Consider the following 24,281-nt stretch of genomic DNA (forward strand, 5'->3'; position numbering starts at 1 on the left):
GTATTCCCAGGCGGTTTCCCATCCAAGTACTAACCAGGCCCATCCCTGTTTAGCTTCCGAGATCAGATGAGATCAGGCGTGCTCAAGGGGGTGTGGCCATAAACGAGAGCAATGCTCGCTGGCACCCTTCTTATTGAGAGGACAGCTCCGTCACCTCTTTTACGACGCTGCTTTTTTTCCCTTGCGTTTTTCTCTTCTTCCCACGTTCTCTCTCTTCACTGCCTTCGTCCCCGCTCTATTTCACTTCAGCCTTTCACTTTTGCTTCCTTCCAATGAGGACGGAGCTGCAGGAGAAAGGGCGCTATAGAGGATCGCTGTGGAGAGCTGCTGCTGTGCTTTGACATCTGAGCTCTGTGGAAAACGATCTCAATACAATTCTGAAAAACGCGACTCTCCGAACGCCAGCCGAACAAGTCTCCACAGCCGAAGCGCTGTGTCTCTTTTCAGCTGGCGATAAACCTTTCCTCGATCCTTTGCGGTCTTGTAAAACTGTTCCTGATCAGAATAAAAAACGCTCACGCTAATACACAAGCACCCGTGTCTCGCCAAAGCTGACAAATAAACAGACGGACAAGCCGCACTGCACGTGTGAACAGGGGAATGAGCCAGCGAGCGGGGATAGGGCGCCTCCTGCGCTTAAAAGCTTCCAGCACCTGGTATCCCCAGGCGGTCTCCCATCCAAGTACTAACCAGGCCCATCCCTGTTTAGCTTCCGAGATCAGACGAGATCAGGCGTGCTCAAGGGGGTGTGGCCGTAAGCGAGAGCAAGGCTCGCTGGCACCCTTCTTATTGAGAGGACAGCTCCGTCACCTCTTTTACGACGCTGCTTTTTTTCCCTTGCGTTTTTCTCTTCTTCCCACGTTCTCTCTCTTCACTGCCTTCGTCCCCGCTCTATTTCACTTCAGCCTTTCACTCTTGCTTCCTTCCAATGAGGACGGAGCTGCAGGAGAAAGGGCGCTATAGAGGATCGCTGTGGAGAGCTGCTGCTGTGCTTTGACATCTGAGCTCTGTTGAAAACGATCTCAATACAATTCTGAAAAACGCGACTTTCCGAACGCCAGCCGAACAAGTCTCCACAGCCGAAGCGCTGTGTCTCTTTTCAGCTGGCGATAAACCTTTCCTCGATCCTTTGCGGACTTGTAAAAGTGTTCCTGATCAAAATAAAAAACGCTCACGCTAATACACAAGCACCCGCGTCTCGCCAAAGCTGACAAATAAACAGACGGACAAGCCGCACTGCACGTGTGAACAGGGGAATGAGCCAGCGAGCGGGGATAGGGCGCCTCCTGCGCTTAAAAGCTTACAGCACCTGGTATTCCCAGGCGGTCTCCCATCCAAGTACTAACCAGGCCCATCCCTGTTTAGCTTCCGAGATCAGACGAGATCAGGCGTGCTCAAGGGGGTGTGGCCGTAAGCGAGAGCAAGGCTCGCTGGCACCCTTCTTATTTAGAGGACAGCTCCGTCACCTCTTTTACGACGCTGCTTTTTTCCCTTGCGTTTTTCTCTACTTTCCACGTTCTCTCTCTTCACTGCCTTCGTCCCCGCTCTATTTCACTTCAGCCTTTCACTCTTGCTTCCTTCCAATGAGGACGGAGCTGCGGGAGAAAGGGCGCTATAGAGGATCGCTGTGGAGAGCTGCTGCTGTGCTTTGACATCTGAGCTCTGTGGAAAACGATCTCAATACAATTCTGAAAAACGCGACTCTCCGAACGCCAGCCGAACAAATCTCCACAGCCGAAGCGCTGTGTCTCTCTTCAGCTGGCGATAAACCTTTCCTCGATCCTTTGCGGACTTGTAAAACTGTTCCTGATCAGAATAAAAAACGCTCACGCTAATACACAAGCACCCGTGTCTCGCCAAAGCTGACAAATAAACAGACGGACAAGCCGCACTGCACGTGTGAACAGGGGAATGAGCGAGCGAGCGGGGATAGGGCGCCTCCTGCGCTTAAAAGCTTACAGCACCTGGTATTCCCAGGCGGTCTACCATCCAAGTACTAACCAGGCCCATCCCTGTTTAGCTTCCGAGATCAGATGAGATCAGGCGTGCTCAAGGGGGTGTGGCCGTAAGCGAGAGCAAGGCTCGCTGGCACCCTTCTTATTGAGAGGACAGCTCCGTCACCTCTTTTACGACGCTGCTTTTTTTCCCTTGCGTTTTTCTCTTCTTCCCACGTTCTCTCTCTTCACTGCCTTCGTCCCCGCTCTATGTCACTTCAGCCTTTCACTCTTGCTTCCTTCCAATGAGGACGGAGCTGCGGGAGAAAGGGCGCTATAGAGGATCGCTGTGGAGAGCTGCTGCTGTGCTTTGACATCTGAGCTCTGTGGAAAACGATCTCAATACAATTCTGAAAAACGCGACTCTCCGAACGCCAGCCGAACAAGTCTCCACAGCCGAAGCGCTGTGTCTCTTTTCAGCTGGCGATAAACCTTTCCTCGATCCTTTGCGGACTTGTTAAACTGTTCCTGATCAGAATAAAAAACGCTCACGCTAATACACAAGCACCCGTGTCTCGCCAAAGCTGACAAATAAACAGACGGACAAGCCGCACTGCACGTGTGAACAGGGGAATGAGCCAGCGAGCGGGGATAGGGCGCCTCCTGCGCTTAAAAGCTTACAGCACCTGGTATTCCCAGGCGGTCTCCCATCCAAGTACTAACCAGGCCCATCCCTGTTTAGCTTCCGAGATCAGACGAGATCAGGCGTGCTCAAGGGGGTGTGGCCGTAAGCGAGAGCAAGGCTTGCTGGCACCCTTCTTATTGAGAGGACAGCTCCGTCACCTCTTTTACGACGCTGCTTTTTTCCCTTGCGTTTTTCTCTTCTTTCCACGTTCTCTCTCTTCACTGCCTTCGTCCCCGCTCTATTTCACTTCAGCCTTTCACTCTTGCTTCCTTCCAATGAGGACGGAGCTGCGGGAGAAAGGGCGCTATAGAGGATCGCTGTGGAGAGCTGCTGCTGTGCTTTGACATCTGAGCTCTGTGGAAAACGATCTCAATACAATTCTGAAAAACGCGACTCTCCGAACGCCAGCCGAACAAGTCTCCACAGCCGAAGCGCTGTGTCTCTTTTCAGCTGGCGATAAACCTTTCCTCGATCCTTTGCGGACTTGTAAAACTGTTCATGATCAGAATAAAAAACGCTCACGCTAATACACAAGCACCCGTGTCTCGCCAAAGCTGACAAATAAACAGACGGACAAGCCGCACTGCACGTGTGAACAGGGGAATGAGCGAGCGAGCGGGGATAGGGCGCCTCCTGCGCTTAAAAGCTTACAGCACCTGGTATTCCCAGGCGGTCTCCCATCCAAGTACTAACCAGGCCCATCCCTGTTTAGCTTCCGAGATCAGACGAGATCAGGCGTGCTCAAGGGGGTGTGGCCGTAAGCGAGAGCAAGGCCCGCTGGCACCCTTCTTATTGAGAGGACAGCTCCGTCACCTCTTTTACGACGCTGCTTTTTTTCCCTTGCATTTTTCTCTTCTTCCCACGTTCTCTCTCTTCACTGCCTTCGTCCCCGCTCTATTTCACTTCAGCCTTTCACTCTTGCTTCCTTCCAATGAGGACGGAGCTGCGGGAGAGAGGCCGCTATAGAGGATCGCTGTGGAGAGCTGCTGCTGTGCTTTGACATCTGAGCTCTGTGGAAAACGATCTCAATACAATTCTGAAAAACGCGACTCTCCGAACGCCAGCCGAACAAGTCTCCACAGCCGAAGCGCTGTGTCTCTTTTCAGCTGGCGATAAACCTTTCCTCGATCCGTTGCGGACTTGTTAAACTGTTCATGATCAGAATAAAAAACGCTCACGCTAATACACAAGCACCCGTGTCTCGCCAAAGCTGACAAATAAACAGACAGACATGCCGCACTGCACGTGTGAACAGGGGAATGAGCGAGCGAGCGGGGATAGGGCGCCTCCTGTGCTTAAAAGCTTACAGCACCTGGTATTCCCAGGCGGTCTCCCATCCAAGTACTAACCAGGCCCATCCCTGTTTAGCTTCCGAGATCAGACGAGATCAGGCGTGCTCAAGGGGGTGTGGCCGTAAGCGAGAGCAAGGCTCGCTGGCACCGTTCTTATTGAGAGGACAGCTCCGTCACCTCTTTTACGACGCTGCTTTTTTTCCCTTGCATTTTTCTCTTCTTCCCACGTTCTCTCTCTTCACTGCCTTCGTCCCCGCTCTATTTCACTTCAGCCTTTCACTCTTGCTTCCTTCCAATGAGAACGGAGCTGCGGGAAAAAGGGCGCTATAGAGGATCGCTGTGGAGAGCTGCTGCTGTGCTTTGACATCTGAGCTCTGTGGAAAACGATCTCAATACAATTCTGAAAAACGGGACTCTCCGAACGCCAGCCGAACAAGTCTCCACAGCCGAAGCGCTGTGTCTCTTTTCAGCTGGCGATAAACCTTTCCTCGATCCTTTGCGGACTTGTAAAACTGTTCCTGATCAGAATAAAAAACGCTCACGCTAATACACAAGCACCCGTGTCTCGCCAAAGCTGACAAATAAACAGACGGACAAGCGGCACTGCACGTGTGAACAGGGGAATGAGCGAGCGAGCGGGGATAGGGCGCCTCCTGCGCTTAAAAGCTTACAGCACCTGGTATTCCCAGGCGGTCTCCCATCCAAGTACTAACCAGGCCCATCCCTGTTTAGCTTCCGAGATCAGACGAGATCAGGCGTGCTCAAGGGGGTGTGGCCGTAAGCGAGAGCAAGGCTCGCTGGCACCCTTCTTATTGAGAGGACAGCTCCGTCACCTCTTTTACGACGCTGCTTTTTTTCCCTTGCGTTTTTCTCTTCTTCCCACGTTCTCTCTCTTCACTGCCTTCGTCCCCGCTCTATTTCACTTCAGCCTTTCACTCTTGCTTCCTTCCAATGAGGACGGAGCTGCGGGAGAAAGGGCGCTATAGAGGATCGCTGTGGAGAGCTGCTGCTGTGCTTTGACATCTGAGCTCTGTGGAAAACGATCTCAATACAATTCTGAAAAACGCGACTCTCCGAACGCCAGCCGAACAAGTCTCCACAGCCGAAGCGCTGTGTCTCTTTTCAGCTGGCGATAAACCTTTCCTCGATCCTTTGCGGACTTGTTAAACTGTTCCTGATCAGAATAAAAAACGCTCACGCTAATACACAAGCACCCGTGTCTCGCCAAAGCTGACAAATAAACAGACGGACAAGCCGCACTGCACGTGTGAACAGGGGAATGAGCGAGCGAGCGGGGATAGGGCGCCTCCTGCGCTTAAAAGCTTACAGCACCTGGTATTCCCAGGCGGTCTCCCATCCAAGTACTAACCAGGCCCATCCCTGTTTAGCTTCCGAGATCAGACGAGATCAGGCGTGCTCAAGGGGGTGTGGCCATAAGCGAGAGCAAGGCTCGCTGGCACCCTTCTTATTGAGAGGACAGCTCCGTCACCTCTTTTACGACGCTGCTTTTTTCCCTTGCGTTTTTCTCTTCTTTCCACGTTCTCTCTCTTCACTGCCTTCGTCCCCGCTCTATTTCACTTCAGCCTTTCACTCTTGCTTCCTTCCAATGAGGACGGAGCTGCGGGAGAAAGGGCGCTATAGAGGATCGCTGTGGAGAGCTGCTGCTGTGCTTTGACATCTGAGCTCTGTGGAAAACGATCTCAATACAATTCTGAAAAACGCGATTCCCCGAACGCCAGCCGAACAAGTCTCCACAGCCGAAGCGCTGTGTCTCTTTTCAGCTAGCGATAAACCTTTCCTCGATCCTTTGCGGACTTGTTAAACTGTTCCTGATCAGAATAAAAAACGCTCACGCTAATACACAAGCACCCGTGTCTCGCCAAAGCTGACAAATAAACAGACGGACAAGCCGCACTGCACGTGTGAACAGGGGAATGAGCCAGCGAGCGGGGATAGGGCGCCTCCTGCGCTTAAAAGCTTACAGCACCTGGTATTCCCAGGCGGTCTCCCATCCAAGTACTAACCAGGCCCATCCCTGTTTAGCTTCCGAGATCAGACGAGATCAGGCGTGCTCAAGGGGGTGTGGCCGTAAGCGAGAGCAAGGCTCGCTGGCACCCTTCTTATTGAGAGGACAGCTCCGTCACCTCTTTTACGACGCTGCTTTTTTCCCTTGCGTTTTTCTCTTCTTTCCACGTTCTCTCTCTTCACTGCCTTCGTCCCCGCTCTATTTCACTTCAGCCTTTCACTCTTGCTTCCTTCCAATGAGGACGGAGCTGCGGGAGAAAGGGCGCTATAGAGGATCGCTGTGGAGAGCTGCTGCTGTGCTTTGACATCTGAGCTCTGTGGAAAACGATCTCAATACAATTCTGAAAAACGCGATTCCCCGAACGCCAGCCGAACAAGTCTCCACAGCCGAAGCGCTGTGTCTCTTTTCAGCTGGCGATAAACCTTTCCTCGATCCTTTGCGGACTTGTTAAACTGTTCCTGATCAGAATAAAAAACGCTCACGCTAATACACAAGCACCCGTGTCTCGCCAAAGCTGACAAATAAACAGACGGACAAGCGGCACTGCACGTGTGAACAGGGGAATGAGCGAGCGAGCGGGGATAGGGCGCCTCCTGCGCTTAAAAGCTTACAGCACCTGGTATTCCCAGGCGGTCTCCCATCCAAGTACTAACCAGGCCCATCCCTGTTTAGCTTCCAAGATCAGGCGTGCTCAAGGGGGTGTGGCCGTAAGCGAGAGCAAGGCTCGCTGTCACCCTTCTTATTGAGAGGACAGCTCCGTCACCTCTTTTACGACGCTGCTTTTTTTCCCTTGCGTTTTTCTCTTCTTCCCACGTTCTCTCTCTTCACTGCCTTCGTCCCCGCTCTATTTCACTTCAGCCTTTCACTCTTGCTTCCTTCCAATGAGGACGGAGCTGCGGGAGAAAGGGCGCTATAGAGGATCGCTGTGGAGAGCTGCTGCTGTGCTTTGACATCTGAGCTCTGTGGAAAACGATCTCAATACAATTCTGAAAAACGCGACTCTCCGAACGCCAGCCGAACAAGTCTCCACAGCCGAAGCGCTGTGTCTCTTTTCAGCTGGCGATAAACCTTTCCTCGATCCTTTGCGGACTTGTTAAACTGTTCCTGATCAGAATAAAAAACGCTCACGCTAATACACAAGCACCCGTGTCTCGCCAAAGCTGACAAATAAACAGACGGACAAGCCGCACTGCACGTGTGAACAGGGGAATGAGCCAGCGAGCGGGGATAGGGCGCCTCCTGCGCTTAAAAGCTTACAGCACCTGGTATTCCCAGGTGGTCTCCCATCCAAGTACTAACCAGGCCCATCCCTGTTTAGCTTCCGAGATCAGACGAGATCAGGCGTGCTCAAGGGGGTGTGGCCGTAAGCGAGAGCAAGGCTTGCTGGCACCCTTCTTATTGAGAGGACAGCTCCGTCACCTCTTTTACGACGCTGCTTTTTTCCCTTGCGTTTTTCTCTTCTTTCCACGTTCTCTCTCTTCACTGCCTTCGTCCCCGCTCTATTTCACTTCAGCCTTTCACTCTTGCTTCCTTCCAATGAGGACGGAGCTGCGGGAGAAAGGGCGCTATAGAGGATCGCTGTGGAGAGCTGCTGCTGTGCTTTGACATCTGAGCTCTGTGGAAAACGATCTCAATACAATTCTGAAAAACGCGACTCTCCGAACGCCAGCCGAACAAGTCTCCACAGCCGAAGCGCTGTGTCTCTTTTCAGCTGGCGATAAACCTTTCCTCGATCCTTTGCGGACTTGTAAAACTGTTCCTGATCAGAATAAAAAACGCTCACGCTAATACACAAGCACCCGTGTCTCGCCAAAGCTGACAAATAAACAGACGGACAAGCCGCACTGCACGTGTGAACAGGGGAATGAGCGAGCGAGCGGGGATAGGGCGCCTCCTGCGCTTAAAAGCTTACAGCACCTGGTATTCCCAGGCGGTCTCCCATCCAAGTACTAACCAGGCCCATCCCTGTTTAGCTTCCGAGATCAGACGAGATCAGGTGTGCTCAAGGGGGTGTGGCCGTAAGCAAGAGCAAGGCTCGCTGGCACCCTTCTTATTGAGAGGACAGCTCTGTCACCTCTTTTACGACGCTGCTTTTTTTCCCTTGCGTTTTTCTCTTCTTCCCACGTTCTCTCTCTTCACTGCCTTCGTCCCTGCTCTATTTCACTTCAGCCTTTCACTCTTGCTTCCTTCCAATGAGGACGGAGCTGCGGGAGAAAGGGCGCTATAGAGGATCGCTGTGGAGAGCTGCTGCTGTGCTTTGACATCTGAGCTCTGTGGATAACGATCTCTATACAATTCTGAAAAACGCGACTCTCCGAACGCCAGCCGAACAAGTCTCCACAGCCGAAGCGCTGTGTCTCTTTTCAGCTGGCGATAAACCTTTCCTCGATCCTTTGCGGACTTGTAAAACTGTTCATGATCAGAATAAAAAACGCTCACGCTAATACACAAGCACCCGTGTCTCGCCAAAGCTGACAAATAAACAGACGGACAAGCCGCACTGCACGTGTGAACAGGGGAATGAGCGAGCGAGCGGGGATAGGGCGCCTCCTGCGCTTAAAAGCTTACAGCACCTGGTATTCCCAGGCGGTCTCCCATCCAAGTACTAACCAGGCCCATCCCTGTTTAGCTTCCGAGATCAGACGAGATCAGGCGTGCTCAAGGGGGTGTGGCCGTAAGCGAGAGCAAGGTCCGCTGGCACCCTTCTTATTGAGAGGACAGCTCCGTCACCTCTTTTACGACGCTGCTTTTTTTCCCTTGCATTTTTCTCTTCTTCCCACGTTCTCTCTCTTCACTGCCTTCGTCCCCGCTCTATTTCACTTCAGCCTTTCACTCTTGCTTCCTTCCAATGAGGACGGAGCTGCGGGAGAGAGGGCGCTATAGAGGATCGCTGTGGAGAGCTGCTGCTGTGCTTTGACATCTGAGCTCTGTGGAAAACGATCTCAATACAATTCTGAAAAACGCGACTCTCCGAACGCCAGCCGAACAAGTCTCCACAGCCGAAGCGCTGTGTCTCTTTTCAGCTGGCGATAAACCTTTCCTCGATCCGTTGCGGACTTGTTAAACTGTTCATGATCAGAATAAAAAACGCTCACGCTAATACACAAGCACCCGTGTCTCGCCAAAGCTGACAAATAAACAGACAGACAAGCCGCACTGCACGTGTGAACAGGGGAATGAGCGAGCGAGCGGGGATAGGGCGCCTCCTGTGCTTAAAAGCTTACAGCACCTGGTATTCCCAGGCGGTCTCCCATCCAAGTACTAACCAGGCCCATCCCTGTTTAGCTTCCGAGATCAGACGAGATCAGGCGTGCTCAAGGGGGTGTGGCCGTAAGCGAGAGCAAGGCTCGCTGGCACCGTTCTTATTGAGAGGACAGCTCCGTCACGTCTTTTACGACGCTGCTTTTTTTCCCTTGCATTTTTCTCTTCTTCCCACGTTCTCTCTCTTCACTGCCTTCGTCCCCGCTCTATTTCACTTCAGCCTTTCACTCTTGCTTCCTTCCAATGAGAACGGAGCTGCGGGAAAAAGGGCGCTATAGAGGATCGCTGTGGAGAGCTGCTGCTGTGCTTTGACATCTGAGCTCTGTGGAAAACGATCTCAATACAATTCTGAAAAACGCGACTCTCCGAACGCCAGCCGAACAAGTCTCCACAGCCGAAGCGCTGTGTCTCTTTTCAGCTGGCGATAAACCTTTCCTCGATCCTTTGCGGACTTGTAAAACTGTTCCTGATCAGAATAAAAAACGCTCACGCTAATACACAAGCACCCGTGTCTCGCCAAAGCTGACAAATAAACAGACGGACAAGCCGCACTGCACGTGTGAACAGGGGAATGAGCAAGCGAGCGGGGATAGGGCGCCTCCTGCGCTTAAAAGCTTACAGCACCTGGTATTCCCAGGCGGTCTCCCATCCAAGTACTAACCAGGCCCATCCCTGTTTAGCTTTCGAGATCAGAGAGATCAGGCGTGCTCAAGGGGGTGTGGCCGTAAGCGAGAGCAAGGCTCGCTGGCACCCTTCTTATTGAGAGGACAGCTCCGTCACCTCTTTGACGACGCTGCTTTTTTTCCCTTGCGTTTTTCTCTTCTTCCCACGTTCTCTCTCTTCACTGCCTTCGTCCCCGCTCTATTTCACTTCAGCCTTTCACTCTTGCTTCCTTCCAATGAGGACGGAGCTGCGGGAGAAAGGGCGCTATAGAGGATCGCTGTGGAGAGCTGCTGCTGTGCTTTGACATCTGAGCTCTGTGGAAAACGATCTCAATACAATTCTGAAAAACGCGACTCTCCGAACGCCAGCCGAACAAGTCTCCACAGCCGAAGCGCTGTGTCTCTTTTCAGCTGGCGATAAACCTTTCCTCGATCCTTTGCGGACTTGTAAAACTGTTCCTGATCAGAATAAAAAACGCTCACGCTAATACACAAGCACCCGTGTCTCGCCAAAGCTGACAAAGAAACAGACGGACAAGCCGCACTGCACGTGTGAACAGGGGAATGAGCGAGCGAGCGGGGATAGGGCGCCTCCTGCGCTTAAAAGCTTTCTGAATTCTGAGTACGTACGGGATCCTCGGCCTTGCGCTTATAACAAAGTCCAAGTCCCTTTGCAGACAACAGCAGTCGTCACATGATTGTCTCTGAGGATGTGCGACAATGGCCAAGGAGAGCCCCGATCTGAGCTTGCGCTCACTTTTTGACCAAGACACAGGTGTGTGCTGATTGGTTGAGAGTTTGGCGGGCATTGGAGACCCACGTGGTATTACCACGCCCTGCGTGAGATATGAGTCACTTACTCTTAACACTTTGGAATGCAGTCCAGATGTCCATTTGGCACTCCCTAGACAGATAGGCGCCAATGGATGACCATTGATCATGATAGCCAGGCTTAGCTAAGTGCATCCCCATCTGGGAGCTGTCCCTTATCAAAAGAAAACATCTTAAATCAGCCTGCATGAATACTTTCTCTGTGGCTGCACCACAGAGATGGAAGGTGAGATGGGGCCTCATTTAGGACAGCATACCACCGCTTAATTCTGTCTTATTAACAAGCATTGCCACTACAACGGCATCTCTCCTGTCAAACTTCCTCCTGACTTGTTTGACAGGATCTGGGCCGTGGTGAACAGTGGGAAAGACGCCCTGTGGAGAGTGAGGAACATGGGGCTGTTCAAAGGCATCGAGGTCCCAGTCAAGGCAGCAGGTAGCCTGGCCCTGTTCATCACCCAAGAGAACTATTACCTCAGAGATCTGTGGAGAGAAAGGAGGGAGGAAGCAGAAAATCTGTGGGAAATAGAGAGCATAGGTCAATATCTCAAGAAACTGTGAAAAACATTATCATGTTTAAGTAAAGAATGTGATTTACACCAGAAAAAAAGAAATTGTTGCTATGTAACTGGTACCGTGTCAAAATGTAATGAGATGTGATCATATATACTGTTTTAAGTATGTATATTAATGTAAAGCTTTCTAATTTGTGATGTCCTGTATTTTTTTGTGAAAAGAAAATAAAGTTCTTAAAAAATCGATTCACCCAGGGCGAGGCTCGGCCATTGCACTCCGGCTGTGCTGACCCCTGCGAATTCCCCAAATGTGGGAATCTCGACTGCATTATTTCTGGTAGTGGGGGACTGCGTTCGCGCTCTCCCCTGATGTGCTTGGTCCAATATCAGATACGGAAGAGTTACGACACCACGTGCTGCGATAGGATCCCAGTTCGAAAGCCACTGCTGGTTCCCAGTTTCTTTTAGTTAGAGGTCCGGAGAAGCATTTCAAGCTGGTTACACTACTCCTTCCGGACATTCATTCCCTTTTCAAAGTCAGTCGTTTTGCTGTAGTCTGCATTATTAAGGCCAATTTATTTGGTCATGGGGGCCTCGGTACTGTATGCTAATTCTCAAGACAGTTTCACCCGTTTTCTGATTGCTAGGTTCTGTACCAGTGCAGACATGTCAAACAGTGAATGGCTGTACCTCTATTGTATCCCTGCTCAATGAATGAAATCAGTAATAAATGAATATATGTATAGTTACACGAAAAACAAGTGGTTTATCGACTCATCTTCATTTGCAGATTTAGAGGCAGCTTCGATATTCGTTTTACAAACGGGTTTTTTTTTATATGGGTCAAACACATGCCATAGCAACAAAACATCTCTAGAGATGAGGCTATAGATCACCTTTCCATCCTCCAGGTTTTCCTCCCAAAGCCTAAGGCACCAACGGTGACCCCTGCTGGCCGAGAGAGCAAAAGCTTGCAGCACCTGGTAATCCCAGACAGTCTCCCATCCAAGTACTAACCAGGCCCAACTCCGCTTAGCTTTCGAGATCAGACGAAATCAGGCACATTCAGGGTGGTGTGGCCGCAAGCGAAAGCCATGGCGCCTGACTCGCTACTTGAAGCTGTGTGTGGCTGGGGCTCTGTGCCCCCCGAGCGGGACTGAAGGATCGTTCGTGTGCAACTCTTTGGAAAGGAGCTTCTTTCCAAATCGCATTGCGTACCTGGATGTTGGCGAATGTGCTCCCTTGTGTTGGCTTGTCCCGCACTGGAGGAGAACAAACAAACTGCAAGGAGGAGCACAAGGCAAGTCTTCACAAGACAAAAACCTCCAGTGCACAGCACTCTGAAAACATTTCTGGGCTGTCGCGTGTTTATTTCAGCACATAAAGCGCAACAGTCCAACACGTCGGGCGGGCGCACGGCGCCTCCGCCCTCTTGTGGCCTTGCGGCGTCAGAGCAAGAGGCTCCTTCTCGCTGCCTTTCCGCTGTGTTGCAGAGCCCCGAGAGGGAACCTGGAGCGCACACTTTGTGGGGGGCGGGGGACCGCGTTCGCGCTCTGCCCCCGGTCTCTTGCGCGAGTACTAAATCTCACGGCGCCAGCAAGCGGCCAGGAGACAAGTACAATATCGCGGGACAGGGGGGCCTTGTCATTGATTGTTACATATGAGACGGGGATTAGGAGGAGACTCCGACTGATTGGTAAAGGGGAACACTAACACCAGAGTGACACCCCCGACGTCTCTTTTTGAGAGATTTCTTAATGGCCATGGAGGGTCGGGACCTCAGTTTTACGCCTTCCCCGAAGGACGGCGCCTGTTTGTGCAGCAGAGTGTCGCCATCAGGATGCTGGGGCATAAGAAAGCCACACAGACCGCAGGGTGAGCGCTCCCTACTGGTCCCAGTCACACCTCTTGCAGGAGCAGTAGCAACCTGAGCTTTTCCGGGGGGAATCTCCCATCCGGGTGCCGGCTAGGCTCACACCTGCTGGGCTGCCGTGGGTGAGCCCAGTCGAGAGTCGCAGGGTGAGATCTAGTCACCGGGGAGAAACGATACAAGCGAAGGATTACTCGGCTCCCAGCACTTGAAAAGACCGACAAATGACTCTTTCCCGCTGGAGCTGAATGTACCTGCATGTGTCATGTCGTCTTCTTCCCCCGCCCCGCTGTGTTTGCTGTATTGTCTTTGAAGCCAGACCCCGAGACGAGACGGGCTGTCCTGTGCCCCAATTAACACTTTACAGGTGCCATTCCCCGGCATTGTGGCCATTGTCGGTGGTCACACGCGATAAGATAAGGTGGAGGAGAGCGGGGCATGCCCAGCGCCAGACATTCAAGGAGGGGGCTGTGCGAGGTGAGGTGAGGTGCGACACGCCGGAGCCCCGACGCTGCTAATGCGGAGCACTTGTTGAACTGGCATTGAAAGGACGTGTGCGCACGGAGCGAGCCTTCCCTGCGGCGGAGCGTGGAAACTCTCTCCCCGCGCTGCAGGAGTTGTGTGCGCTGCAGCGGTGCCGAGAGAACAGCACAGAAGACAGCAGGCTGTGGAGAGCGGGTAAGAGATGGAGCCTTGTGGGCAGGCGAGCAGGCCCGTTTTTTGGAAATTGCTGAAAAGGCTCCGGTGTTTGTTCGGTGTGTGGCAGGCGCACGATGCGAGCTTGCGTAGCCGGTCTGGTGTTATGCAAATGAGGCCGAATTGCGTCCCGGGACATGCTGCGAATGCGCATGGCGACTGCAGATGTGTAGGAAACGGCGCTTCCTCCTCGCCGCCCGCCGGGGCAGCGGAAAGGCAGCAAGAAGGAGCCACAAGAGGGCGGAGGCTCTGTGCATCTGGCCGACTTGTTCGACTGGTGCTGTTTCTGTTTTGAAATAAAACGCGCCAGCCAAAAAATGTTTTCAGTGTGCTGTGCACTGGAGGTTTTTGTCTTGTGAAGACTTGCCTTGTGCTCTTCCAGTGCGGGACAAGCCAACACAAGGGAGCACGTTCGCGAACATCCAGGCACGCATTGATTTCGAAAGAAGCTCCTTTCCAAAGAATTGCAAATAAACGATCCTCCAGCCCCGCTCAGGGGACACGGAGCCCCCGCCACACAATGCAACGGGAGTATAAATGATGTATCCCGCCAGCCATTCGACGATCATTTTTCATGGGTGAATATGGTTTTCTGGGGGGTTGCAATGTTGGTCTTTATTGGACATTCCTGGTGATTCTGACACGTGTTAAACACTCGCATTTCCTGCAATTATAAAAAGGGTTAAGTTTCGGTTTCGCTGACAAATCGAATCGACTTTCACGGAGAGAAGAAAGGAAACACAATGTTTCGGCTGTGGAGCTTAGTACCGATAACACTGCTGATATTGATGGAGTAGAAACAAGTGATGTATTGGCAGCTTTATCTGGGGCGAGAAGTCCTGGAACAACTACAAAAATGTTAGGATGCAGAGGAAGAAATATTTTCCACCTTACCTCACCCAATCCTGCTGCATTAACGAAGCTGAAGTTGGCTTCTTATTCGGCAGCTTCTTATTCGCGTTTTTCGTTCCACCTTATAAGATGCTACTGTGATGTTATGCCGCCTTTCGCTTGTAGATGGCTCTCTATAGTTATTTTTAAAAATACTAATCCGAGTGGATTACTGGACATAGCCTCAGTAAAGGGGAATATGTACATAATGATTATCCAAATTGCATTTTTGTATGAAACACATTTAAGAAAATCGAAAACCAATTTTCAAAACTCACAATAACACAAACTGGCATGTTAGACGACAAGTAAATAAGACAAAAGCAAACCATTCATTCACTGGCATTTTCTGCATATTTACCACGACCTTGCCTTCTGATTATTAAAAGTCTCAAAATCTTGCATTTTGCAAGAAATGTTAATATAGCAGTCTACAATGGGACATTTAGAACATGGCTTGTGAGAATATGGTTAACCAAAGATGAGCAAAGGGTGATGGCACTTTCTGCTTATTGCTATGACCCTCCCTCCTGATTATTAAATAGTCTCACAATTCTGCCACTGAGGTAATGTGACAAATTATGAAAATCATTAAGTATAAGAAAATTTACTGTACCATTTTTTAAATATGACCTTATGAACATGTAAGGATTAACAGTCAACAAAATAGCACCCCTTCTGCTGATTTACTTTTTCCCTCCTTCCTTGTCACCAGAACATCTTAATATTCCGACACTAAGGTAGGAGAGACAAAATCACTTATCATGTACATTTGTAATTACGACACGTCACTGTTGCATTTCTGCGTTGTGACATGTAATACCCACAGTGGAAATTCATAGTTGTGATTATAGGAATGTTATATATCAGGTGGGTAGCTGCGTCAGCATGCGTAGGCTGCAAAGGAACAAGTAAAGGATTATTCCATGTTGAAAAGAGAAGAAAGGAAACACACTGTTTCGGCTGTGGAGCCTTCTTCAGGTGTGAGAAAGACAGGGCAGTATGCAAAGATTATTATCCTTTTATCTTTGCTGATTGCAGTTTATCTTTGATGACAGAATCGAAGACGTTAAGGAATTTTTACACCTAATAAACAGACACTTTTTTTGAACACCCTTATTTACTGTTAACAAAAGAGCTGACACGTATTATGTGTGAAAAAAAGCTGCTAAACAGCTCGACCTGCTGCCCCCTCTGAAAGACACAGTCACTCATAGAATTATTGAAATGGCGGATGGTTTCAAAAGTACACTGGTAGAGCGCGTTAAGATGAGCAGATGCTTTTCATTGCAATTAGGTGAGTCTGTAATCGATTTGGCCAATTCACTCGTTTATGTTAGATATGAGTTTGAGGGTATGTCTCATGAGGACTTTCTGTTCTGTAAACCGCTACCATCAGGAACAGGAAAGCAAGAGCAATGAAAAGCTGCACAGCGCTGTGAAAGAAAATACAGAGAAGTGAAAGGCAGTCCTTTCTCTAAGGAGGTAGAAGAAGAGCGATTCCCCGTCGGGGAATCAAACCCCGGTCTCCCACATGACAGGCAGGGATACTCACCACTATACTAACAAGGAAGACATCGCCCTCTCTGACCCCAGGCATCGTGTCTTGACCCACCGTGCTGGAAGCCGACGCGTACTGTGATTCCTTTACAGAGCAGAAATGACAACCGAGGAGCCGAGAGATCATTTCAGCATTTCGCGTCTGAACGGAAAACACAAACGACCAACTCGGAATGACTTGCTTTTGACACTTTTCAAAGCGTTCTTTGTGCACAACGACTGCGCTGCCTAGCAGATACAAATGGGTTGTACAACTTCGATCTAGCAAATGCAAGAGGGCTAAGCCCCCTTTCTTTTAGCCCAGGTTCGATCTGTCTCCCAGAATCACCAGGGCGCACGCACACACACACCCGTGCCGTTGAAGTGCTCTGCTTCATTTCTAAGGGCAACTCAACATTCACTCCTACCCCGGGAACAGAAAAGACAGCGTCCGCAGCAACAACAGCTCAGGTCTCTGCACAGGAGCTAAGCTGCCCCCATCTCCTCCTGCGGAGTGGAGTCCTGCCTGGAGCCGTGTTTGCAGGCAGCGGCTCCCCGCGCTCTGTCTGTGCGTCGTGTCCAAGAGGTCCTGGGAGGAAGAGAGAGCCCTCCCACTCGGGGGCTTTTCCACGGTCTGTGTGAGGAGGGGTGGGTGTGTCCAGTAGCTTATCGAGCATGTTGTGTATCTTAATAAAGAGCCTTTCTTATATGATTTAGACTATTTTATTAACTACACAAATCACGGTCTCACACCATATGTTCCCGCCTTCTACTCTCTCGGTCTGTTGTCTCGCGATGTCTATTCACTATACGACATCCCTTCCTTTGTTATTTTTAAAGTCTATAGCTTTACCATACAATTGTAACAATTTTATATCAACACACAGTAAACTGTTATTAACTATTACAACAAAATGTACATAAAGCCTTTCATTTCTATTCAATACATTCATCTTTTTTACAACAATTTCTATATGTACCAACTCAAATTTTAGTTCAATTTCTACTTAAGTCACTTCTAAATATCACCTCATTTCTAGCAGTCTAAGCAACATCTACATAGATAACACAAACAAAATAGGGCAATTTAACATTTGGAGAGCTATGCAAGTCCTGTATTTTTAAATGTCTCTGTAATGAGCCGGTTTCCTGATAACCCTGCCACTAATGGTTGTTACTTTACTTCTGGGTAAAGTTACTGGCTCTCCTACGGATGTACTCTCCACTGTCTGAGGACTCGGCACTTCCTGCACGTCAGAAAGTCCTGTATTCTCAGCATTTTCTGTTTCTGCAGATTCAAAATCAAGATCCAATGGAGGAGCGTGTCAAAGATGTTTTACATTTCTCATTATTTTTGAGCCATCTTCCACATTCACTAACTCAAAAGAGTTACAAGAGGTGTTTCTCAATAACACATAGCGAGTGTCTTTGAACTTGGCATCCAATTTACCGGTGTCTAGGCCAGCCACAAACACTACGTCACCGACCTTGAAGTTATGATCCCTTGCTCGATGTGTCTGGTCTGCATATAATTTCATTTTGTGTGCATACTCCTCATGATGTCTATGGATATCTTTTGTCTTTTGAATGTCCCTTGGCTCTTCTTTTCCATGTTTGGTAGTTTAGTCCGGATATCACGCCCAAAGATAAGATTAGCTGGGGTTTCTCCAGATGCCCTGTGTGGTGTTGATCTATAAGTCAGCAGAATCTTAGGGAGTTCCTCTCTCTCTTTTTTCCTTCTGTCACAGCTGCTCTTAAGGCCTTTTTCAGGTATCTGTGAAATCTTTCAATTTTGCCATTACATCTCAGATAGTAAGGTGATGCACAGATGTGTTTAATTCCACAATTAGTCAGAAATGATTCAAACAACTGTCCTATGAATTGCCTGCCATTATCTGTTACTACCTCTAGTGGATAACCAAATCGTGCAAAGATGTTCATCATCTCTCTAATAACTGTGGCTGAAGATATGTCTGATACAACAACCGCCTCAGGGTAAGAAGTATAATAGTCTATGACAGTCAATATGTATTCATTCTGAATGGGACCTACCAGGGCAATGCCCAATTTTGTCCAAGGCCTTGGTGGTAATTCAAGTGGTTGGAGAGGTTGATCCTCCTGCAATGGCTGATTCAACACACAAGTGGAACAATTCCTGATTAGTCTTTCAACATCACTGTCCATGTTGGGCCAGTAAAAGTTGCTTCTCAGGTACTGTTTTGTACAAACTACACCGTGATGTGTCTCATGTGCTATTTTCAGTGCTTGTCTGATTTTTGTTTTCGGTAACACAATCCTCTGTCCTCTTAAAAGCAGTCCATCATATGTAGATAACTCCAACCTACACCTGTGGTATGGCTGCAGTTCGTCTGGAATTGGATTAGGCCATTGTCCTTTTTCCACTATGGACATCAACAATTTCAATGTGTCATCTTCGTTTGTTGCTTGTTTAAGTTCCTCAAGTGTCAGTGCATGCATATCATAAGTGCTGATTGAAAGCACTCCATCAACATAGGTGTCTACATAACCAGTGTCTTCTGTGTCTGGTAAAGGAAGACGTGACAATGAGTCTGCGACATTGGTTTTCCCTACTATGTGTTCAATTTTGTAATCATAAGGCCATAATCTCAATCCAAGTCTTTGTATCTTGGGTGGTAACAATGTTGCCTTTTTGGGATTGAACATATAAATGAGGGGTTTATGATCCATTTGAAGTGTGAACTTGCCTCCCCATAAATATGTCCTAAAATGTTCCACTGCCCAAACACAACCCAAGGCTTCACGCTCTATTTGTGAGTAATGCCTTTCTGTTGGGGTAAGTGAGCGACTTGCATATGCCACTGGTTTGTTCTGTCCATCTTCTTGTCTTTGTAGCAATACTGCTCCAAGTCCTACAGGATTCGTGTCACTGATCACTACTGTTGATGCATCTAGTTTGAAGTATGCCAGACATGGTTCAGTTACAAGTGCTCTTTTCAACTCGGCAATGGCTTTCTCAGTTTTCGATATCCATTCCCACTTCTGTCCTTTCCTCATTAGTTTTCTAAGGGTTCTGATATATCTGCATAATTAGGAATTAATTTCATCAAAAATCCACAAGTGCCTAAGAACAAGTGCAGAAGCGCAACATTCTCAGGTCTCGGTGCACTGCAAACAGCTCTCACCTTTTTCGGGTCTGGTTTTATTCCTTCTGCAGTGACCAAATGTCCCAGTATCTCGATCTCTTTTAGGCCAAAGATGCACTTATCTTTATTTAAAGTTAAGCCTCTGTCTTGGAATCTTTGGAATACTTGCCTGAGCCTCTGTTCAAGTTGTTCTTCATTTTCCGCATGTACTACAACATCATCCATATACCATACAACACCAGGCATTTCACACAACATCAAGTCCATAGCCTTCTGATAGGCCTCTGGGGCACTAGACAAGCCATAAGGAACTACTCTGAAATGGTAACAACCCCTGTGTGTGGTGAAAGTAGTAAGGTGTCTTGATGCCAGGGCCAACTCAACTTACCAGAATCCTTTTCGAACATCTAACTTTGCAAAAACTTTGGCTCTTTGCACTGCTTGCAATATGCTGTCAACCGTTGGTACTAGATGTCTCTCTCTGATTACTGCTTTATTCACTTCTCACAGATCCACACATCCTTGGTGTCTTTTTAGGTATTATCAGAATATTTTAGATCCATCTGCACCTTGATTCACTTCTTCAATAATTCCATCATCCAGGATTTTATCTAACTCCTGATTAACAGCTTCTATCACTGGACAGGGTACTCGTCTCAGACTTTGAGCTACTGGCAAAACTTTCTCATCTACTGTAACCTTGATCTGTCCTAAACCTTTAAAGAGTGACTCATATTCCTGTGCTAACTGCTGAAACTTCTGTGAGGACTGGTCAACCACATTGACAGTGTCTCCTACATTCAGAATCTTCAGATCGAAACATGCTTTTCTTCCCAACAATTGTTCTACATTTCCTTCAATTCCATAGGCTTTGTCCTTTATTACATTTTCCTACCATTTCAGCTGTGCCTCAAAGTAGCCAACACACTGAAGTGGACTAATTTGTGCATAGGCATAGCATTTCTTATTAGTCTGCTTAAGTTTAGTTCTGTGTGCAAACACTTTCTTGAAACGTTCTACTCCAATGAGGTTTCTTCCACTTCCTGTATCTATCAACATTTTTATCTCTTGGCCATTTATTTGAACAGTTTCTTTACCTTCAGGGTCAATGGAATAAACAAATTCATCTGAGTCTGAAGAAGGTTCTTGAACTGCGCTCACTGGTTTATCCGTTTTTTTAAGCTTTGTCCCTTCCTTATTTGTATTAACTTTCTTTTCTTTTTGGAAACTGATTTTCTTTCTACACACTCTGGTGCATAATGACCTGTTTTCTTACAGTGTAGACATTTTGTTACTTGTGCTCCGCATTCATCTGCTTTGTGCGTTGGTAGTCCGCACCTGTAATGTCAGTTATGTAATGTCAGCTGTCCCCTGTTCTTCTATGTCTGTAACTTGACTGCGTCCTGCTGCTCAGCTTTTGTTTCTAAAGTTTGAGAGAGCAACCCGTTCAATGTTTCTTTTGAAGTAAACATGACTCTCTCTAGCTTTGTCACTGTGGTTAGAAAGCATTTTTTTGATTCTGCTTGAGCTGCTTCATAAATTTTAGCAACTGTAAGAGCTCTTTCTAAAGTCGATCTCTTAACATGTCAGCTTCAAATCCTTCAAAGTCACATGATTTGGCCAGTTCTCTTAGTGCATTTACAAAAGCATCAACAGACTCGTCCTGAGACTGAGATCTTGTCACAACCGCCAGCCAGCCCAGATAAACTAACCAGTGCCAGCAGCAGTTTGAAAATAACAATTGAGTCTTCTCTTAGAGAGCTCTACCTCGCCTTTCTTTGTACCTCGCTTACTATACTTCTCCTGGTTCCTGAACTATCCTTTTGGCCCTTGACCTTGAACCTTGCCTACTGATTTGGATTGTAATATTCTCTTCGGATCTCCAGGATTTTTGACGTTTTGGATTGTACTCCTGTTTTGATATCTACCTGGTCCTGCGTCTGCATACGATCTGCATACCTATTCGTGGGGGATTCTTTACAGATCCTTGTCTAAATTTATGCCATTCCAAAACCACATTTCTCTGCAGTGTAAAGTAAGTGTCTAAGGCAGCTACAGTCTGTTCATACTGTAAGTGTAAGCAATTATTATTATTAATTATTTGTTATCTTTTGCCAGAAACCAAACAAAGTATGTATGAAAACAGTAAAAAAGTTCATCATAACACAACACAGTCCCTTTTATATATGATCACTACACAGTGTTAACATCAAAGTAGTAGTGCAAAGAATTCTAAATCAACAGTATGTCACCATGACATGATTTATTCCACTTTGCTGTAAGAAAGATCAAAGAAAACTGGCTTCTGTCAAATAGAGGTGTATCCAACGTGATTCCTTATTAGGTTAACCAAATATTACCATCTCTACAGTACCTTTCAGACAGGACACACTACTAAAAGGATTCTAACCGAAACAATAAAACACAATCACATCATCGAAGTCTGAACCCCACTGACTTTCAATATCATACCGTGTACATCTCCAGGCTTGGAGACTCATCAAAAAAGAACAACCTAGACACCAAAGTGATCCTTTTCTTCCAGTAAGATTATGGCATTTGCAGGATGCTGTCTAGATCAATGAACAGCTTACGTTAATAATAGCGAGCAGGTAGCATAGCATTTAGACACACAGCCCCTAAATTGTAGAAATATGTCAGACCTTATTAAGGATGCCCCATACCTACAAGCATATTTAACAATGCTGTAGTCTTCTACATCATCTCTGTAGTCTTATTGATCCTGAGTGATCTAATTCTTTAGGAGGTGCAGAAACAGATATCAAGTGGGTAAGTAGACAACCACATTGCAATTGTTTTTTCTGTGTCTAACCCTTTTTTTTTCTCCACACCATGCCTGCCACTCTTCGGTGCCTTTGGTTGATATCGAGCTCCGTCCCCCATGACAAGGGATCCTCCTGGATTTCTGAAGCAAGGAACCCAGCCGATATGAGTCCCTACAAAACTCAAGATCCTGTACTGCTCAACCCAGTGGATGGGACATACTCAACATTAATATCTAGCCTGACATAATACAGGGAATAGAATTCACTGTGTCAATCTGCATGGTGGTGCATGTGAACTGTTTCTAGTAACTACTTGTCATACCTGGAGGGGAGGTCAATCATCAGGCCTTGGTCCCCCAGATATTTTTTTTCTCCTTTGGAGTTTTTTTGTTTCTCTCCTTCGTGCCTGATGGTTACACAGTCACATCTGCATACCACACCTTCATTGTGATTTGCTACAGATACAGCTTATTTAAAATGTGAAATTAGGAAAAACTAAAAAAGCATGAAATAAAAAGAATGTCAAATCTAAAATTTTCAGATGTTGTGATGAAGCTTTTGACTCATGAATAGCACCCCCCATCCCAGTGTAATGCATGTTTAATGGTGCTGTATTGAAAAAATAATTTAAAAAAAGGTTTCACAACCCCAAGCAAGGTTGTATAAGGTGAGGGGGGGGGCTGTCTGGTGTGTAAAACACTTGGTTGCAGCATTGTGGGTGCTGTAGTTTAAATGCTATTGGTTTGTGAACAGCATACCCCTATCCCAGCGCAGAATGCCACAATAATTAAAAGCATGAGAAAATGAGATTCAGAATGCAAAGCTGTATTAGTCTTCTGTGTAAAAAATCGGTTTGAACATCATTGGAGCTGTTTGAATTAAGCTGCTGAGTAAAGAATATTTTTAATTTTCCCACTGTCAGCACTATAGTGTATATATAGTTGACCCTTACCTGAATGAAAACAGGACATTAAGAAAGGGTTTCAGAAATCAAACAAAGCTTTATTCCTGTGCATACAGTCTGGGTAATTGGAGACTGCGCTGTCCTGCTTCCTATGGTGATATACTGGTTTTTCACACAAAGCCGTATTGAGCAGTATTTCTTGCATTGTGAACGTGTGTACACAGCAGTCCCCCAGGTTCCAGTTAGTGCGTAGTTACACATCAATGAAAAACCAGAGGTTTAAAAAGATAATTAGCTCACTTATAGTTTGATGTAGAGGGTGTGATTCACCCCATGGTTTTTAAAATGCATTTAGTTTGAAGGCTTTCTGTGTTTCCATTGCTAAGATATGGTCAAAATAATATCCGTGCGTGGTAAAAAAAATGTCTTAAAAATGACATAGTGAAGGCTGTGAAAACAGTCACAATGTAGTTTGCACATAAAGCAAGTGTTTTCTTAAACCTAAGAGGTTTTGTGAAAATGATACAGGTGAGCCAAAATCGTTTTTGAATGCTTACTTTACCCCGGTCAATGACAGTACCTACAGGCTATCGATAGGTTTGCTGGCACTGTGGGTTTGTTGTTCCTGACAATGTGCATGCTGAGAAATGCGCACAGACTGGCTTTCTTCTCGGAATGAAAATGTTACCGCTTGTACCTCATGTTAACACAGTTTTAACCGTTAGCACACTCATATATATCCTGAATCAAGAATTAATGTGCCCTGGAATCCATTGTACCGCTTCAAACTGAAAGTCAGATATTTAGAGACTTGGTAAAGACTTTTTACAGGAAGAGATGTCGTGCTTCAGCTGCTCTGGCCTGCAAAGTGCGAAGGGGCTTCATTTGAAATACCCGATTATATTTCAAAATCCAAGGTACTTTTGCTGTGCTAGAATGTATAATTTATTATAAATGTTTCTTTCACAGCCTCTTCTTCAGGAAACCTCGCACACACTAAACATTCTTCAAAGACTATAGGAACAGTAAAAAAGAAAGCAGTAAGATGGATGAAAATAAAATATTTTGACGTCTCTTCTGCAACTGATGAATACTCCTGTGTGACGTTATTTCTTAAATAGATTCTGTTTTTTTGCCACAGGCTGTGGGTCTCTGTTTTCAGCCACTGGCCAAGGTTCCAGTCTGTAAAAAGAGCAAGAGCACCTGTTTGGAGTGTTTACGACAGCAGCGGGTCTCCAAACAGAACTTCATCTCCTGAAAAGTG

At 47.4% G+C, this 24,281-nt stretch overlaps 13 non-coding genes and 5 pseudogenes across 13 annotated transcripts; 1 reads left to right on the forward strand and 17 right to left on the reverse strand.

The window, feature by feature from the left end:
- LOC148671091 (5S ribosomal RNA) overlaps positions 1–104 on the reverse strand; it is a 119-nt pseudogene extending 15 nt beyond the window's left edge.
- Positions 105–641: 537 nt separating this feature from the next.
- Positions 642–760, reverse strand: LOC148671092 (5S ribosomal RNA; annotated as a pseudogene).
- Positions 761–1,297: 537 nt separating this feature from the next.
- LOC148671093 (5S ribosomal RNA) lies at positions 1,298–1,416 on the reverse strand. The gene has a single exon (XR_015937899.1). It is a non-coding gene; the product is annotated as a 5S ribosomal RNA (ribosomal RNA).
- Positions 1,417–1,952: 536 nt separating this feature from the next.
- LOC148671094 (5S ribosomal RNA) lies at positions 1,953–2,071 on the reverse strand. Its single transcript, XR_015938390.1, has one exon. It is a non-coding gene; the product is annotated as a 5S ribosomal RNA (ribosomal RNA).
- A 537-nt stretch (positions 2,072–2,608) lies between these two features.
- On the reverse strand, positions 2,609–2,727 carry LOC148671095 (5S ribosomal RNA). The gene has a single exon (XR_015937900.1). It is a non-coding gene; the product is annotated as a 5S ribosomal RNA (ribosomal RNA).
- Positions 2,728–3,263: 536 nt separating this feature from the next.
- On the reverse strand, positions 3,264–3,382 carry LOC148671096 (5S ribosomal RNA). The gene has a single exon (XR_015937902.1). It is a non-coding gene; the product is annotated as a 5S ribosomal RNA (ribosomal RNA).
- Positions 3,383–3,919: 537 nt separating this feature from the next.
- On the reverse strand, positions 3,920–4,038 carry LOC148671097 (5S ribosomal RNA). The gene has a single exon (XR_015937903.1). It is a non-coding gene; the product is annotated as a 5S ribosomal RNA (ribosomal RNA).
- A 537-nt stretch (positions 4,039–4,575) lies between these two features.
- Positions 4,576–4,694, reverse strand: LOC148671098 (5S ribosomal RNA). Its single transcript, XR_015937904.1, has one exon. It is a non-coding gene; the product is annotated as a 5S ribosomal RNA (ribosomal RNA).
- A 537-nt stretch (positions 4,695–5,231) lies between these two features.
- On the reverse strand, positions 5,232–5,350 carry LOC148671099 (5S ribosomal RNA). The gene has a single exon (XR_015938323.1). It is a non-coding gene; the product is annotated as a 5S ribosomal RNA (ribosomal RNA).
- Positions 5,351–5,886: 536 nt separating this feature from the next.
- On the reverse strand, positions 5,887–6,005 carry LOC148671100 (5S ribosomal RNA). Its single transcript, XR_015937905.1, has one exon. It is a non-coding gene; the product is annotated as a 5S ribosomal RNA (ribosomal RNA).
- A 536-nt stretch (positions 6,006–6,541) lies between these two features.
- LOC148671101 (5S ribosomal RNA) lies at positions 6,542–6,650 on the reverse strand (annotated as a pseudogene).
- Positions 6,651–7,187: 537 nt separating this feature from the next.
- Positions 7,188–7,306, reverse strand: LOC148671102 (5S ribosomal RNA). Its single transcript, XR_015937225.1, has one exon. It is a non-coding gene; the product is annotated as a 5S ribosomal RNA (ribosomal RNA).
- Positions 7,307–7,842: 536 nt separating this feature from the next.
- Positions 7,843–7,961, reverse strand: LOC148671103 (5S ribosomal RNA). The gene has a single exon (XR_015938765.1). It is a non-coding gene; the product is annotated as a 5S ribosomal RNA (ribosomal RNA).
- Positions 7,962–8,498: 537 nt separating this feature from the next.
- Positions 8,499–8,617, reverse strand: LOC148671104 (5S ribosomal RNA). The gene has a single exon (XR_015937906.1). It is a non-coding gene; the product is annotated as a 5S ribosomal RNA (ribosomal RNA).
- A 537-nt stretch (positions 8,618–9,154) lies between these two features.
- LOC148671105 (5S ribosomal RNA) lies at positions 9,155–9,273 on the reverse strand. The gene has a single exon (XR_015937908.1). It is a non-coding gene; the product is annotated as a 5S ribosomal RNA (ribosomal RNA).
- A 537-nt stretch (positions 9,274–9,810) lies between these two features.
- Positions 9,811–9,928, reverse strand: LOC148671106 (5S ribosomal RNA; annotated as a pseudogene).
- Positions 9,929–11,410: 1,482 nt separating this feature from the next.
- Positions 11,411–11,575, forward strand: LOC148671107 (U1 spliceosomal RNA). The gene has a single exon (XR_015937734.1). It is a non-coding gene; the product is annotated as a U1 spliceosomal RNA (small nuclear RNA).
- A 599-nt stretch (positions 11,576–12,174) lies between these two features.
- LOC148671108 (5S ribosomal RNA) lies at positions 12,175–12,293 on the reverse strand (annotated as a pseudogene).
- Positions 12,294–24,281: the final 11,988 nt, after the last annotated feature.

The sequence above is a fragment of the Lepisosteus platostomus genome, chromosome 5, assembly GCF_059453375.1.
Source record: "Lepisosteus platostomus isolate fLepPlt1 chromosome 5, fLepPlt1.hap1, whole genome shotgun sequence".
Lineage (NCBI taxonomy): Eukaryota > Metazoa > Chordata > Actinopteri > Semionotiformes > Lepisosteidae > Lepisosteus > Lepisosteus platostomus.